Source organism: Mus caroli, unplaced genomic scaffold, assembly GCF_978045245.1.
Source record: "Mus caroli unplaced genomic scaffold, Mus_caroli_1 scaffold_8, whole genome shotgun sequence".
Taxonomy (NCBI): Eukaryota; Metazoa; Chordata; class Mammalia; order Rodentia; family Muridae; genus Mus; species Mus caroli.
In genome coordinates this window covers 85,130,426-85,146,927 of record NW_028227263.1, presented here as the reverse complement: position 1 = coordinate 85,146,927, position 16,502 = coordinate 85,130,426, and the positions used below count along the sequence as shown (strand labels likewise).

The 16,502-nt window shown below is 37.0% G+C and overlaps 1 long non-coding RNA gene across 3 annotated transcripts in view; it reads right to left on the bottom strand.

Annotated features, from left to right (window-relative positions):
• The window catches only part of LOC110298667 (uncharacterized), a 54,298-nt gene that overhangs the window by 33,663 nt on the left and 4,133 nt on the right, over positions 1-16,502 (bottom strand). For all 3 annotated transcript variants that reach the window (XR_003837191.2, XR_015047917.1, XR_015047915.1), the window contains exon 3: positions 8,576-8,669. This is a non-coding gene — a long non-coding RNA (uncharacterized LOC110298667). The remainder of the gene's footprint in view (positions 1-8,575; positions 8,670-16,502) is intronic.

Here is a 16,502-nt window from a genome sequence, read left to right as displayed (position 1 = left end):
AGGCAACTTCCCCTTCCTGCTCACACTCTTACCCCTTCACTTGAACTGTCCCATCTTGCCTGGCCAGAGATATAAAATTATATATAGTATAAAATAATAAAAAAGGTGAAAAGAGGTAAACAGAATGAAGAAGACAAAGTTATAGTAAGGTATGATGATTTATATATGATTGTCACAGGGAGTGGCACAATTAGAAATGTAGTAGATGTGTCACTGTGGATGTGGGTTAGAAGATTCATTCTAGCTTCCTGAAAATAAGTCTTCCATTAGAACCCTTCAGATGAAGATGTAGAACTCTCAGCTCTGCTTACACCATACCTGTCTAGATGCTGCCATGCTCGTACCTTGATGATAATGGACTGAACCTCTGAATCTGTAACCCAGCTCCAATTAAATTCTGTCCTTTATAAGACTTGCCTTGGACATGGTGTCTGATCTTAGCAGTAAAACTCAAACTAAGACATAAGGACATCTGAAAACACCTAAAGTGATCATTTAGTTATCTATCTAAAGTACCTATGACAAATACAAGTCATCATATAGATCAACATAGATTACAAATGAAACTTTCTCATCTAGGCTAAAAATATTCCTTTAAACAGACAAAATTTATCTGATAAAAATTTCACAAAAGAACATCTAATCAAAACATAATGTGAAACCCAGGCAATGAATATTTCTATAAGAAGTCACTATACAAGGACTAACTAACTAAAGTGAGGATGAAAACTAGATGCTACACATGACACTTAGCGATAAGAATAAAAATAAGTAGGAAAATAATCTGCCCAGGGGCTCAGACAAGTAAAATATTACTTCACAGCTCCAATATTTAGCCCCTTATGATTCTTCTCATACTCTAGGACTGAGTGGCTATTTCTACAAGTGATGTGCTTATCTGTTATGTATAGAACATCTTCAGAAAATGCTTTCATTATCTAAGTTCAGTGATGTTAAATAACTCTTAACTGTCCCTTGCTTGTGTAAGTAAGATAAACCATGAATGAGTAAAAGAAAGAAAGACAGAAAGAAAGAAAGAAAGAAAGAAAGAAAGAAAGAAAGAAAGAAAGAAAAGAAAACAAACCTAAGAATCAGGAAGTATGTGTCACTGTGTGCCCTAATTCTCATATTCATAATCTGTAAACAAATAAGTGATGACTCAGTGATTTACTTCCTTTACCTGAATTCTATTTATGCTAAAATATTCAACTTGTTTACCTCACAGAAACTGAAAAATAAAAACAAAAGTGCAAAGCCTTGGGTTCTGACTTGCTAGAATTCAAAGCAAGCAGCATAGAGGAAAGGAATATTACATTATGTTTCTATTTTTAAAATGTTCATTGTTTGGAGATGTTAGGAAGAAAGAATAAGCATTAAGACACAGTAAGGTCCTAAAAGGCACCCCCATCCCCTGCAAGCATACAGAACCCTTTATTTCCTGTTTGTTACTGCCAAGAGATTGTCTATCAGAGTTTTCTGGGCTGGTTAAAATCAACATGAGCTTCTATGATTTAGCCATCTTAGAGTTAAAGTGACTATACCAGGGGAACTCTTAAATATCCTAAAAAGGAGAACATCTATTTCCCCTTGGACTGACAGAAGTTTAGTTTCAGAAAGAACATAGGGCTTCCTCTCAAGTTTTCTACCCCTGAGCTTCACATTTTGCCCCATAGTTATTTTTCTTAGCATTATCTTCCCTTCTCAAAAATCTTCATGGAAATGTATAGAATAGAGTGTCTTTGGAAAGAGAAACAAATCTCTTTATACATGAAATAGAGGATAGAACCTGTTGTGGATAACAGGGATTACTGTTATCTGCCAGAAAATCCAGGTAAACACACCCTGCTCTGCTGTAACAAGTACATCTCTCAAAGGGCATACGTCACTTCCTCTATAGAGTCCACAGAAAATAAATGACACAGGTCCATGACTATGTTATCAGCACCATTATCATAATCCACTGAGGCAGTGTGATCATGCTGATTTTTCTCATATCCCTAAGACATTAAAGAACTAGATTTTAATATCCCAGTGACTTCTCAACAAATACTTAAATTTCAAGCATAAAAGTCACCAAGGAAAGTTTCCTACAAGAAACAGAACCTTCTTTCTTACCTCACTCAAGCTTCCACCTCTTGAGTTTCAGGACCTGCACACCTTGAAATCAAAGCAAACTTAGTAAAATTTATTTTTATTACATGAGAAATACTCTAGACTAAACTAGGATGAAGAAAAAGAGAAGAGGTTCACCACCAAATTATGAAAAAAAATTGGCTAGGATAGTATTGGTAGTTCCCCTTTGATTGTCAGGTAGCCTAAACTTGAGGAGTTACACTCAGTTATTCACATCTTATGCTTGAAGATTGTGCCAGGAACTGACTTTGGAATATGGGATTAAGCATAAGAGTTATTACCCAGTTTAACAATTACCAGTTGTATCGGTGGGGGGGGGGGGGAATGTGCTCTCTGACTCAAAAAATACTGCTTCTTTTTTTATTTTATTTTATTTTATTTTATTTTTAATTTTTAATATTTTTTATTACATATTTTCCTCAATTACATTTCCAATGCTATCCCAAAAGTCCCCCATACCGCCCCCCACTTCCCTACCCACCCATTCCCATTCTTTTGGCCCTGGCATTCCCCTATATTGGGGCATATAAAGTTTGCAAGTCCAATGGGCCTCTCTTTCCAGTGATGGCCGACTAGGCCATCTTTCCATACATATGCAGCTAGAGACAAGAGCTCCGGGGTACTGGTTAGTTCATCATGTTGTTCCAACTATAGGGTTGCAGATCCCTTTAGCTCCTTGGGTACTTTCTCTAGCCTCTCCATTGGGAGCCCTGTGATACATCCAATAGCTGACTGTGAGCATCCACTCCTGTGTTTGCTAGGCCCCGGCACAGTCTCACAAGAGACAGCTATATTTGGGTCCTTTCAGCAAAGTCTTGCTAGTGTATGCAATGGTGTCAGCGTTTGGAAGCTGATTATGGGATGGATCCCTGTATACGGCAGTCTCTAGATGGTCCATCCTTTCATCACAGCTTGAAACTTTGTCTCTGTAACTCCTTCTATGGGTGTTTTGTTCCCATTTCTAAGAAGGGGCATATTGTCCACATTTTGGTCTTCATTCTTCTTGAGTTTCATGCGTTTAGCAAATTGTATCTTATATCTTGGGTATCCTAAGTTTTGGGCTAATATCCACTTATCAGTGAATACATATTTTGTGAGTTCCTTTGTGATTGTGTTACCTCAATCAAGATGATGCCCTCCAAGTCCATCCATTTGGCTAGGATTTTTTCTGCTCTTAGGAAACTTATCCTTCTTGTTCAGACTCAGTGCAAGGATTTTCCCCTTGTCCTATTGTATTTTATGGTGCTTGGTTGTTGTCTCTTAGAAAGCTTCTCTTTTCTGAAAATATACAGAGGCAGAGTGGCTCTGGGATAGAGGGGAGATCAGGGGGTACTGAAAGGAGTAGGAGTGGAAACTCTGGTTGTTATGTATTGCATGAGAAAAAACTATTTAAAATTTAAAAAATTAAAAAGAAATATATATGTATATATGTGTATATATACACACACACAAATATGTACACATATACATACATACAAAAATGCATGTTACAATAATTAATGAAAAATGAAAAACTAGGCCATTAATATGAAAAAGCAAATACAATTATATGTGATGGATGGAGCAAGGAAGGGAAGAGAAGGATAGATGTCTTAGATAGAATTCCATTGCTTTGCCTAGGCACCACGGAAATCATTTCATTGACTCTGAATTGTAAATTTAATTATAACTATTATCATATTAGGAAGCATTGAAGCAAGCAGACAAATATGGTTATGGAGAAGGAACTTAGTGTTTTATAGCATTCTCCATATGGCAGTACAAAGAAGGAATTATACTGAGCCTTCCTTGAGTATTTGAAACCTCAAAGCCTAACCCTAATAACAAACTTCCTCTAACAAGGCCACATTTCCAATAATGGCACTTCATATGAACCACCCCAATGGGAAAATAATTAAATTATGTTAAATCTCAGAAAATAAAGCAAACAATTAAATAATAATTTTCTCCATAGGAGAGATGTAAGGAAGGTCTGCCCTTCCACTTAATGCACTCAAAACAAGTCTACATTGTATTACACCAAAGTTATCTCTGGGGCAGCAATAAGTTTATTGGGTGATCTTCTATAATACAAAACATACTGTTGTGTGTATGTCTGTTATCCGACTCAATGGACAAGAAAGTTTTTACCCAGCAAACATAATGGTTCTCCCATAACTCCAATAATAAGGCCACTGCAACTGAACTTCTTTGGCCTACATACTTCAGCCTTTTCCCAATGTCTGAAATTAGAAATGAGATGCATACAAGTTGTTGAAATATATGATCTCCTGACCCTTCCTTTCATTAAATGAGGGGGTGCAAGTAGCCAACAACTCAAGATAATCTTTCCTCAGGGAACACAAATAAATGCCCAAGATTGCAAGTGTTGGGCTTAGAGGATGGAAATATACAACACTTCCAGTTATCTCTCCAGTTCTTTTATTCTTTGCACCTCTTTGATCCTCAAGAATTGCTGAGCTTTGAAGGGCATTATATAGCTGTTTGATAACTCTCCTTGAGCTCCAGCAGGGTATAGAATCCTAAAGAACTTTTGATATAGTCAAAATGTCCCTGGAACATTAATGCTAGAAACTTTTGGGGATTTTTCTGACCATGAAAAATGAGAAATAAATATGATATAAATACACATGGAATATTTTAGTGTCATAGACTATAAACACAGATTACAGGAATAAATACTTAGCTGGCATTTTTATAAACCAGTCAATAGAAGAAAGTTTTTCACTATAGCCTAGGAGTTGCCTCATCACAGGTATTTCCAATTTTTTCCATACTAGATTTGTCATTTCCAATACAGAATGAATCTTAAGTCTAATATAAATATTGATATCTACCATCCTATAAAGCCAACATTGCAACAGCTAATACATCTTGATTAACACTTCTAATGGTAAATGCTTAGGATTCAAAATGAAGTAGAGTTTGGAGGCTTAATTCTCAACAACATTGTTAATTGCCCTGGTTGATGCTATAGGACCTAACTTCCCAGAGACTGGACACTTAGGGGCAATGCTAGCTATATTGCTCCTAGTCATCCAAAGCAATTATCCCTTCAACAATTGGAAGTGGTCCTTCACTCCTAGAATGCAACCAGCAGAGGTAACAACACTATTTGTAATTGTATAATCTTCTACGGCTTATGTGATCAAAAGCTAGCATGGGAAAGAACATGTTTCCCTTACTATGATTCCAAGTTAACATTTTTTGGAGCTTCAACTATAATCTCCTTTCATTCTTAGTGTAATTTTGAACACTTACATGTAAAAGCTATTTTAAAATTTCACAATCATCTTGGTAAATATTTATTCACCCATAAAGCCCCCATGGATTATAAAATTTCTTGTCCTATGTACCACTTGTAAACTAATTTTTTCATTTTGATTCTTCAGATTCTCATGCATGTCTCCTAAATTAGTCCAGAAATTTGTAAAACACTCAAATATTATCAAGGTATACTAGAGCATATGTAGATTACAAACATTAATGTCAAGTGTTTCTCCATGTTTCAATGTTGTATATAACAGAATACATAAGAGACACTAAATTTGGTTAAGTATTCAGTATCAGTAGTCATTTTCCTGGAATCATTCCACTTCCATTCTCCTTTACTCTTCAACAGAGCCTCCTTCATTTCCCAACCAGGCAGATTTGGTTTGCCATACATAGACAAAGCGGGGATGAAATCTTTCTTTTCCCTTCCTTTTTCTGGTATTCAGTCATGTTATCAGAGGGGCAAAGGGTTCACACTGTGCTGTAGTTGTCAATGTTGCCACTATATCAATCATGTCTGACTGTTACTGGAGGCTCAAAATTGACTACTGGAAAGCAAGACAAGGATCATTCTGCAGAATAGGGTAGTTAACTGTTTGATCTGTAAAATGTATTGCACATACCAGAGGTAGATTTGATTGCCATTATCTTTATTGATTTATTATTGGTGGTTTCTATGAACTTCTTTCTGGGTTTTCAAGAAACCACAAAGTTCGTTAGCATAGATTTCTGCCTTCATTCAATTGTTCCATCCAACCTCAAGCTCAATGCAAATCCAGACATGTTTGACCTCCATAACCCAAATAAGTTTCTGTCGTTTGTTTGCTTGTTTGTTTGTTTGTTTGTTTGTTTGTTTGTTTTCTTCTGTCTCTTCCAACTAGCTCGCCTGTTTACAAGAACATTTTACATGGTGGTTTAAGTCACTTCTGTCTATCTATAGATATTCAACATTATTAAGAACACACCTTACCAAATGAATGATTCTCCAAAGCTATGACCGGCCCCCCATAACATCCTCAATATCCCTGTTGATTTCAAGTCTTTTTTTTAAGATTCTGGTGAGCACAGAACTATCAGCCCCAGTCAACTGCACACCAGCATAGATTGCTTTCCTCATACCTAATGTTCTCAGTAGCACTTATCTATATTGCACTTTAGCTGCTGCTATATATGGATAGCTTCTCTAATGATGATCCAAGTATCTCATTTTCTAATGGCCCATGTGGGATCACCCTAATGGCATGTCTCATTGCACTTAAACATTTCTTATTCTTTCTACTAAGCTCTTAGGTCCGGTTAGAGACAAATTCTATGTAAAATTGTCTTCTGAAAACTCCACTACACCATGCAATTTTGCTTCACCTATGTGTCTCACTACACCATGCAATTTTGTTTTAGCTATGTGTCTCACATCATCATGTCAAGAGCATCACTGTTCTTCTTAAGTCTATAATGTTTTGTTGTAAACCTTAACTACCCCATATACTACCAAAATCCCTTAACATAGGAACGGATGTAAACTGTGTCTACAGGTCCTACTATGGTCCTCTTGACAAATCAATTTAAAACTAAACCAAAATTGGGGAATCACTGAAGCTTTGGTTTTACCTACAAAGCACAGAATGCATGTCATTATGTGGATTGTGAATGGCACTCCCACTCAAATTCTCTACCTAGAAGTTCTACTCAGCATAGATGATATATTTTCCATAGCTGCATAAAAGGATCCTGCTTGCACTGATAACCTGCCTCATATACATTTGTTCCTTTTGGAGAGCAAGTGTAATGTTGCAGTAATGGGTAGTCGTAAAGGGATGAATACTTAGATCATGTCTTCTTTATGTCTGCTCTTTATTCTGGAGATAGAAACAGTCCACCTGAATGTCTTTTACAAATTGGCACAGCTAATGTTTCCAAGGTATGATTATATGATGTAGAAGATAACCCTATGTCACACGGTAACTCAAAGATATCCCAGAGAAACAATTACTATTATGATCCCACCATCAGCCACAACCAAGAGATAGGGTTGGTAATGCCTCCCAGATTTGTATTTGGTATTCATTACATTCCAGTCTAGTCCTTAGATATGTAGGTTTGATGTCTTTCCCAGAGACACCAACTGACTCTGTGGGCTTGATAGCTTTAAAATGGTATTGAGGGTGGGGCCTACCAACAAAAACTGGTTACAGGAAGATGACAGGTCCTTTCAATCTCAGCCAACAAGTATTCAAATGATAGACCTGCATTCATGCTACTGCCATTTGATCACTTTGACAATTTTCAAATACCAACTGCCAACTGCCTATTAATATCAATCACCTCTATTATATTTTACTACACAACCATGCATGCAAGGATTCGGCATAGCAACAATTCATGACTATATAGAATTAGCCATAAAAAGACAGAGGATCTACAACAAGAAATTAACTAAAGCCATTGATGAATGGGATTGGTTTGTGGGCATCTAATTAGAGAAAAGGTGGACAAAGTCTCCATGTTAGTCAAGATCCATGACATAACATAAGCATTTGCAAGAATTCTCTTTACAGCCAGGACAAGAAAAATTCTCACTTCTGAGAAGTCCTATCTGTATATACCATGATGAGGGGATGACATATAAAGTGTAGTCATAAAATGAGGAACTCGAGTTCAGTGAAACTAGACCATAGTCATACATATTTATCATAGAAAGCAAATACCTAGTAGGAGAATATCCATAGGTGCACAGAATAGAGAAATCTGACTTATGAGCCCTAGTATTTTACCTCTCTTGTCTTTCCTGAATATTCAGGAATGAATGGTTGCACCAAAATCTAATGCACACCTCTGTTGTTTATGGGTGCTACTCTGCAAAATGCTTATTTTATCCTATTACAAGCCATATTTTACTTAGTTCAGTTTACTGTTGTGTTCCTTTATATAAAGCCTGTGGATCAAAAACACCCTAACTGGAAAATACAAAACCTAGTGGAGCCATTACTGATGACCCTTAATCTACGTGACAAGAGAAGATATATTATAACATCTTCCACATCTTCTTTGTCTTCCTCTAATGTAAATTCTAAATTTCAATAGTGTGTATGGGATAACTACTTTATCTAATGGAGGCAAAACTATTTAGGTTGTTGTCCTTTCTGTATGTCACCCTTCAATAACCACTCACCTTAGAAATACATAGTCTTCTCTTGCCTTCATAAGATACACCATTCAAAAATCCTCTGTGGTAAAATTCTCTTCATTTTTCTCAAATGTATAATCTGCAAGCAAGCAAGATAAGCAAGGAATAAATGACTTAACACATGTACCTAGATTCTAGAGAATGTGGAATGCAAAGATTGTTTATGTCACAGTAATTGGAAACTGCAAATTGGAAAACAAAACAGGCAACATGTAGAGAAAAAAAATGGGATGTTGTTGGTAAACTGGAAAAGCAGCTATCAAGACTCAGTATGGACACATCATCACCCTTACATCCAAGAAGATGAATTCTTTGCTTCTAGCTGGTACTGGATGCAGCTTGTCTTGCACCTGGCCTATGAATATTCCAGGAGCCTGCACAGGCACCAGTTATCTCTCGATAGACAGTAATGAGGGGATGTTTCAGCAATTCTGAGGGGGCAAAACTTGGTTGTGCCAAACTAAAAGTTGCTTACTAATATAGATTAAGACACAGTTGTTAAACAGAAGGAAATAAATTACATGATTAATTGTTAGCCTTGCCTCTAGCTGGCCAGGTGAGAAAGAAAATAGGCAATATTAACTTTTAGTGAACAAGGAAAAGAAAGTCATGCTCACAGAAGCAAAAACTTTTACACAAGCAAATATCCATAGACATATACACATTCATACACACATTTATACACAGACAGACATGGCAGACCATACTATTTGTCTCATTCCACAAATTCTCATGCATACTTACATAGTCACACCTATACTTATATGTAATACATGTGTGTGTGTGTGTAATGGCTGAATGGCTGAAGCAAAAGCTCCCATGAGCAAGGTATATGGAGCAAGTGCCAGAATTAAAAGCACTCACTCATTCTGGATGAAAAATAATCTCCAACCTTTATTGCTCAAAGAAAGAAAAGGTTTTTATAAATTTATTTCTGTTAGTATAAAATCCCTTTAAGAAAAAGCTCCTAAGTAAAAAGAAGTAGTCTCATGGTTTAAAAAAAAATCTCTCTCTGCTTGGCTCTGCCTTACCCAACCTGCCCTGGCCTGCCCAGCCCTGACCTAGCCTGCCCCGACCTGCCCTGGCCTGCCCTGGCCTGCCCTGCCCTGCCCTGCTCTGCTCTGCTCTGCTCTGCTCTGCTCTGCTCTGCTCTGCTCTGCTCTGCTCTGTTTTTCTATTGCCATTGTTCCAACTTCTTGTAATTTTCTCAGGACACATGAGTCGATGGTACATTAAATATCTTTTTATAAAAATTTCAAAAGTTTGAAACAAAAATTCAAATCATAATTTGAATACAAAGTAACAACAGAGATGTTTACATGTTTTCCCATTAAGGGCAGTTATCTAATTAAAAATTCATTATCTGTCATTAGATTCACAAGTCCATTAAACTTTTAAAATAATAAAATGCCATTAAGTTAACATGGTTTTGTTAAAAGGCAAATCAATCGCCTAGTGTTTCATTAGTACTGAACTTTTAGATAAATCCAGTCAATATTTTATCTTCTGTTCTGGCACCTACAGTAAATTGTCCATTCCCAAGTTTTGACCCCAGTTATCAGAAAATGGTTTCACAGCCACCCCAGAAGGAATGTTTTCTCTGATGTTAAATCTTCTTTCTATCTTAGTACACTTAGCCTGTTACACATGAAGATTTACAGAGCCCTAATTGCAGCCTACATACATAGAGACCGTGAAATTATCTGTATAACTTTAGGAATTCTATAGAATAATTATTAAAAATTACAAAATCATTAGCTTGTCTACATAGCATTACTATAAGAGAGTACATCTTTGTTGACCTGCAGAAAATCTGCCCAATAGCATGGGACAAGAAAGGATTATCAGGTGTAAGAAGCAATGCTGAGGTGAAATCCTTTGGACATTGCCTCTTAGTGCTCAGCAATCACAGACCATGCAGCACAATGGCCATCTCCAAAAAGACCACCTATATGTCTTTAGCCTATCGTTGACAGCTCCTGACAAGACTGTTACAAATTTACATGGATTTACAAGTCTTAACCATCTTAACTAGATTCAAAAGTCTGAAGAAACAGGTAAGGCTTCTATAGAAAAAATAAATTATCCTTGGTCTGATTTTTCTAGTGCTTCAGAGAGAACCCAGAGCTTCATGTATTCAGGTATGTTTTCTATACCTGAATTACATTCTTAGACCATAATTACTTTTCTTAAAATTTTCTTCCTTTTCAACATCATCAAGGCAAACTTTGGAACCTAGTGTGACAATATGTTCTTTGTATGGTCCTTTCCAAATTCATGATGTTGTTCTCCCAGTTCTATTTCTGAGCATTTATAATGAATTCATTGAATAATAATTGAAATATTTTAATAATTAATTCAAATAATTTAGAGTAAATGCAGATATAAGTAACATTTCCCAAATCTTTGGGAAGAATTTGAAAAACAAAACTATCAAGCTGACAAGGACAGAATTAATAGATTCACAACACACACATTATAATGAGGGTTGTGGGGCTACCCCAGTCAGGGTAATGCACATAGTAGAACTATGAAAATCTATGGCATTTCCTCATAAGCACATAAAATTAAGTCAATCATAGCAGTAGTGTAAGACTATATGCTATACTTTAGAGGCTGAGTAAAGAGTTCTTTAATGGTCATAGAACAGCTGGTCTATCAAAAAAATTAACTCCATTTAAGGAGAAATATGATTTCAAATATTGATATAGAGATTAATACTGGAAGACATATAATATAATCTCTAGACCCATGCTCCATTTCTCCAAAGTATAGAAATATGCAAAATTTACAATATTTCAATATTTTCTATCTCAATGAAACACAAAACTAAACAGCCTCAAGAAGGGCAGCACAAAACTAAGAGATGTTAAATAACATATTATTTAAAGTAATATGCTATTTAGGATGTGCTATGTCACATTATTTTGTGTGTGAACTATTTTACAGTAGCAGAGAATTTGGGGATAAATTTGGGAGATGACAAACTGCCTGCTTGAAGGAACATGTCATTAGCTATTTGGAAAAGCAAGATATTCTGGAAAAAAATTAGCCATAAAACTACTGATCCAACAGAGACCCAAATTCAGAGTTCAAATACTAATTCTCCAGTATCCATTTCACTCTGAATCAATACAAACATTGTCATAAACCACAAAGTAAAAGAAAACTTCTATCACAGCAATTATAACTGTCTTCCTAAATACACTTTTAATTTCCAATTGTTAAAAGTAGATGTTGTGCATGATCACTAAAAATTTTATATGATGTGATTGGTAGTCTCCTTACATGTATACTGATTTCTGACAAGATTCAGTGAAGCATACAATATATGTGGAAATGCCCTCTAGAAAGTGCATGGATGTGGGCTTCTGGAAACGCCCATCAATCTTCCTGAAGGCACTTGCTCTGAATTTTCTGGGTAACCAAGGGCCTAATTGTTAGCATCTCCCTCCGCCTTAATTGGAAGTTTGTTGCTGAGGACTAACACCAGAACAAGAAAGGTCTAACTTATTAAAAGTAGTACTAAATTGATCATCGTGAAAATACAGCTCCATGTTTCCCAAGGCCTTGAGTATATTCATGCAAGTCAGCACTTAGGAGTTCACAAGAACTCTGACATGATTTAGCCCTGCTTTCTTTCTTTTTTTTTTCTTTTCATAATATTTTATTGACTATTTGTGAATTTCACATTATAAACTTTGAGCACTCTCCCTTCCCTATCTTTCCAGGTCTGCCCTTACCATTGTGAAACCTCCACAAAACAAGAAAAGGAAAAAAATCAATTTGTGTGGCCCACATACTCACTGTAACATGGTCAAATACCCAGTGGCTAGACCCATAAAAAACTCAGTCCTTCACTACCAGTATCCCTGACAAAAAAAACATCAATTGTGGAGAGCATTCTGAGTGAGGTAACCCAGACACAAAAGAACACACATGGTATGTACTGACTGATAACTATATATTAGCCCAAAAGCTCAAAATGCCCATGATAAAACCCACAGACCATATGGAGCTTAGGAGAAAAGAAGACCAGGGTGTGGATGCTTCAGTCCTGCATTGAGGGGGAAAGTGGATGATCACAGGTGGTGGGGGAGGAAGGATCTGGAAGGGAGAGAGGAGAGGGAGGAAATAAGAGGGACAGTATCAGGTACTGGAGGGGATGGGAGAAAGGTAGAGAGGGTCAGGAAAGCTAATAAAAATGTGTAGCAGTGGGGATGAGGAAGTGGAGGATAGCCACAGAAGGGTCCCATACACCAGGGAAACGAGAGGCTCCCAGGACCCAACGAGAATGACTTTAGCTGAAATGTGCAGAGAAGGGGAGATAGAACCTGTTAGAGACCACCTCCAGTAGATAGGTCCAGACCCAGTTCGAAGGATTGGGCCACCCACCCATCTCAAAGTTTTTAAACCAGAAATGTCCCTGTCTAAAGAAAGAACAGGGACAAAATATGGAGCAGAGAATTAAGGAAGGGCCATCTTGGGACTGCCCCACCTGGGGATCTATCTTGTCCGCACACAACAAGCCCAGCACTGTTGTCTTTGCCAAGAGGTGCTTGCTGACAGGAACCTGGTGTGGCTGTTCCTTGGGAGGTCTGATCAGCAACTGAGCAATGCAGATGTGGATGTTTGCAGCCAGCACTCGGACTAAGCTCAGGGACCCTGGTGGGGAGCTGGCAGAAGGACTGGAGAAGCAGAGGGGGGATTACAATCTAATAGGAAGAACAACATAGGCTGGCTTGACCACCCTGTGCTCCCAGAGTCTAGAGTACCAACCACAGAGTGTACAGGGAAGGTTCCTTGGCTCCAGATACATATGTAGCAGAGGATGTCCTTGTCTGGCATCAATGGGAGAAGAGGCCCTTGGTCCTGTGGAGGTTTCGTGCCCCAGAGTAGAGGATGCTGGAGTGATGGAGTGGGAAAGGGTGGGTAGTTGGGGGTTCACCATCATGAGGCAAAGGAGATAAAGGAGAGGGCAAATATAGGATGGGGGTTTGTGGAGGGGTAACTGGGAATTGGGATATCATTTGAGATGTAAACAAATAGAATGATTAATAATAATAAAAATAGTTTTCTCTGATAGCTTTCTGTTTAGAATGTTATGTTTGGGGAAGGGGGTTTGGGTGTGGGTATTGGTTGTCACATAAGCCTTCTATGTCCCTCCTCACAGCCCTTACTTCTGTTGAAAATTATCTTATTAGTTTATTCATTGTTTATGTCCTGTGAATTTAAAATTTCAAAACATATTATAGAATTTTTACTCCAATGTAATCCTTTGAAAGTTAAGAAATTGACCTTGTAAATTGTTGATATTGATAATGTGGACCAAACTTTGAAAAAGTATTTAACAGTGGTATCCTTTATTCTATGTATAAATATGTACTAGTATTCTAGAATGGTCCATGGACAAGAAAAACAAAACAAACTAATTCAAAATATTCACATTGATATCCGCTTTATTATTTCTGGTCACAAATAAATAAACATATTTAATATATTTAGATGCTATAAAAAGCTGAGGAGGTCAGCAATATCATTGGAAGACTAGCTGTCCTGACCAACCTGCATGCCCGAGACCTGTCAGACACTGAGCCACCAACCAGGCAGCATACACTAGCTGATATGAGGCCTCGACACATATACAGAAAAGAACTGCCTACTCTGGCCGCAGTGAGAGAATATATACCTAACCCTCTAGAGACTTGAGACCCCAGGGAGTGGGGAGGTGTGTGCAGGGGGTGGGGGGAGTGTTGGGGACATCTGCTTAGGGATAAGGGGAGGAGGAATGAGATGAGAAACAGTCAAAAAGTGAACCAGGAGGGAGATAACGACTGGACTGTAAAAAAGATTTAATAATAATAATAATAGTAGTAATAGTAATAATACTAATATGAAAATTAAAAATATCCAGGCATATGTGAAAGTGCCATTAAGAGAGGATGACCAAATGGGAAATAAGGTTCCCTTAAACCATGTTAGATGATTTGATTTCAATTTAAAAACCTCATAATAGAAGGAAGTAACACAGTCTGATTCTATAACATGGTCCTCTGAAACAAACACACAATCTGTAAATTTAAAAAGCCAATTTTGAACGTACATATAAATATGTAAGATTTTTTTTAAATGGTAATAACTGTGGTAACAATTCTATAGAGACTGCAGGTTGGTTTTCACACCAAAAAAAAGAAAAAAATGTAATTTGAGAGCCGTTTTACATGCTGAAAACATTAGCTATATTCTCCTGAAGCTGTACTACCGATTGAACCATGCAAACACAATCAATTCTTTGTCTGACATCACCTCCTTTCCTGATTCTCTTTGTAGCCACCTGGGTACAATCATTTAAACAGCATTTTAATTCACCCTAAAATGAGTTAGTACATTCAATGGCAAGGGCTTATCAAAGATACTTTGCTCATGCATTCTTTAGATGCTCTATTCTATTCACATTAGTATACTAAGAGGGTGGTGGCTTGTCAATCAATCTGTTTTCATTATTGGATGTTCAAAACAGCTTATTTCCTTAATTTCTGATGAACAGACAACCCTCTCTGGTGGATTCGCACATGAGCTTTAGTTAATTGTGTTCAATCACATCTTTCATTTTATCAGAGTGTAATTTATAGGGACTGAACACTCAGCACCTCTTCCTGAGCTCCTCTAACACCTGTATCTTAAATTTCTATCTTCTGAACAAATTGGCAACACTCCATTGTAAGAGGTTTTCTTTCTGTGCACATCTACATAACATCTTTGCTGGATTTTCCGCTTATTTGTATTTCTGTATGATTATATGCCTGGCTTTATTTCTTCTCTATTGTCATGATGAACACCAGGACTAAAAGCAAATTACTGATGCAATGGTTTTTTTATCTTACAGGTTGTAATAAGGAAATCAGGGCAACATCTCACAGCAGCAACCTGGATGCTGGAACTAAGAGGATACCACAGTGTAGAGCTTATTGACTTGGTTATCATGGCTCAAATAATTTGCGGTCTTACATAATCTGGGACCATCTGCCCAGAATGGAAATTTCTCCAAGTGAACTGGGCCCTCTCACATCAATCATTAATTTTGAAAACAACCCAAAGTATGTTCCACAAAGGACAAATTGGTAAACAAATTCCTTCATTTGATATTTACTTTCCCAAATATGTCTGTGTTGTACCAAGTTAACAAAAGCTAACCAGCACAGAGAATAAGTATGTGGATCACCAGATTTATAGAAGAATATATACTGGATAACATGCTAGATTGTAGTGAACCCATTTACATTAAGAATTATTTGTATATAAAGAATTATTACCAATTAAAAACAACTAATTGAGGTGTATTTTGGGTTTGGTTGCCTATTACCCAGGAATCATTTATAAAATCAAATGTGTAAGAAAAAGAGTGAAGCAACAAGTATACAATTTTGAAGAGACTAAATATGTGCTACCATGATCTTGGCAGTGAGACCTGTGAGCCAGGACAGATGTCATTGCCCTTGCAGCCAGTCTCTACGTGATGTTACTTTCCTAACTCTATAATGGATTACAACTGAGTAAGAGTTGTAGCACTGCTCAGTATGCACTCACAGTGTGCTGGGATATTTTTATTGCTTCATGAACACTTGTGAGTGTCAGGCATGTTGCATTCACTCTGGGTATTTCACTGGGATATTCCCACACAAGTATGACATTCTGTTATACTAACTGCTTTTGCCTGACAATTCCTTGGTCTTTGTGATCTATTAGTTGAGACTGAAAATCCTACTCTGTTCCATTCAGCAGTACACAATATGATATAATTCTAGTATGTGAATGATAACTGAACATCTGATGTGCTTCACTGAATATAATGGATTCTGATATAAAGTACTCAAATCTGGACATTATTATTAGTAGAATAAATTGTATTTTT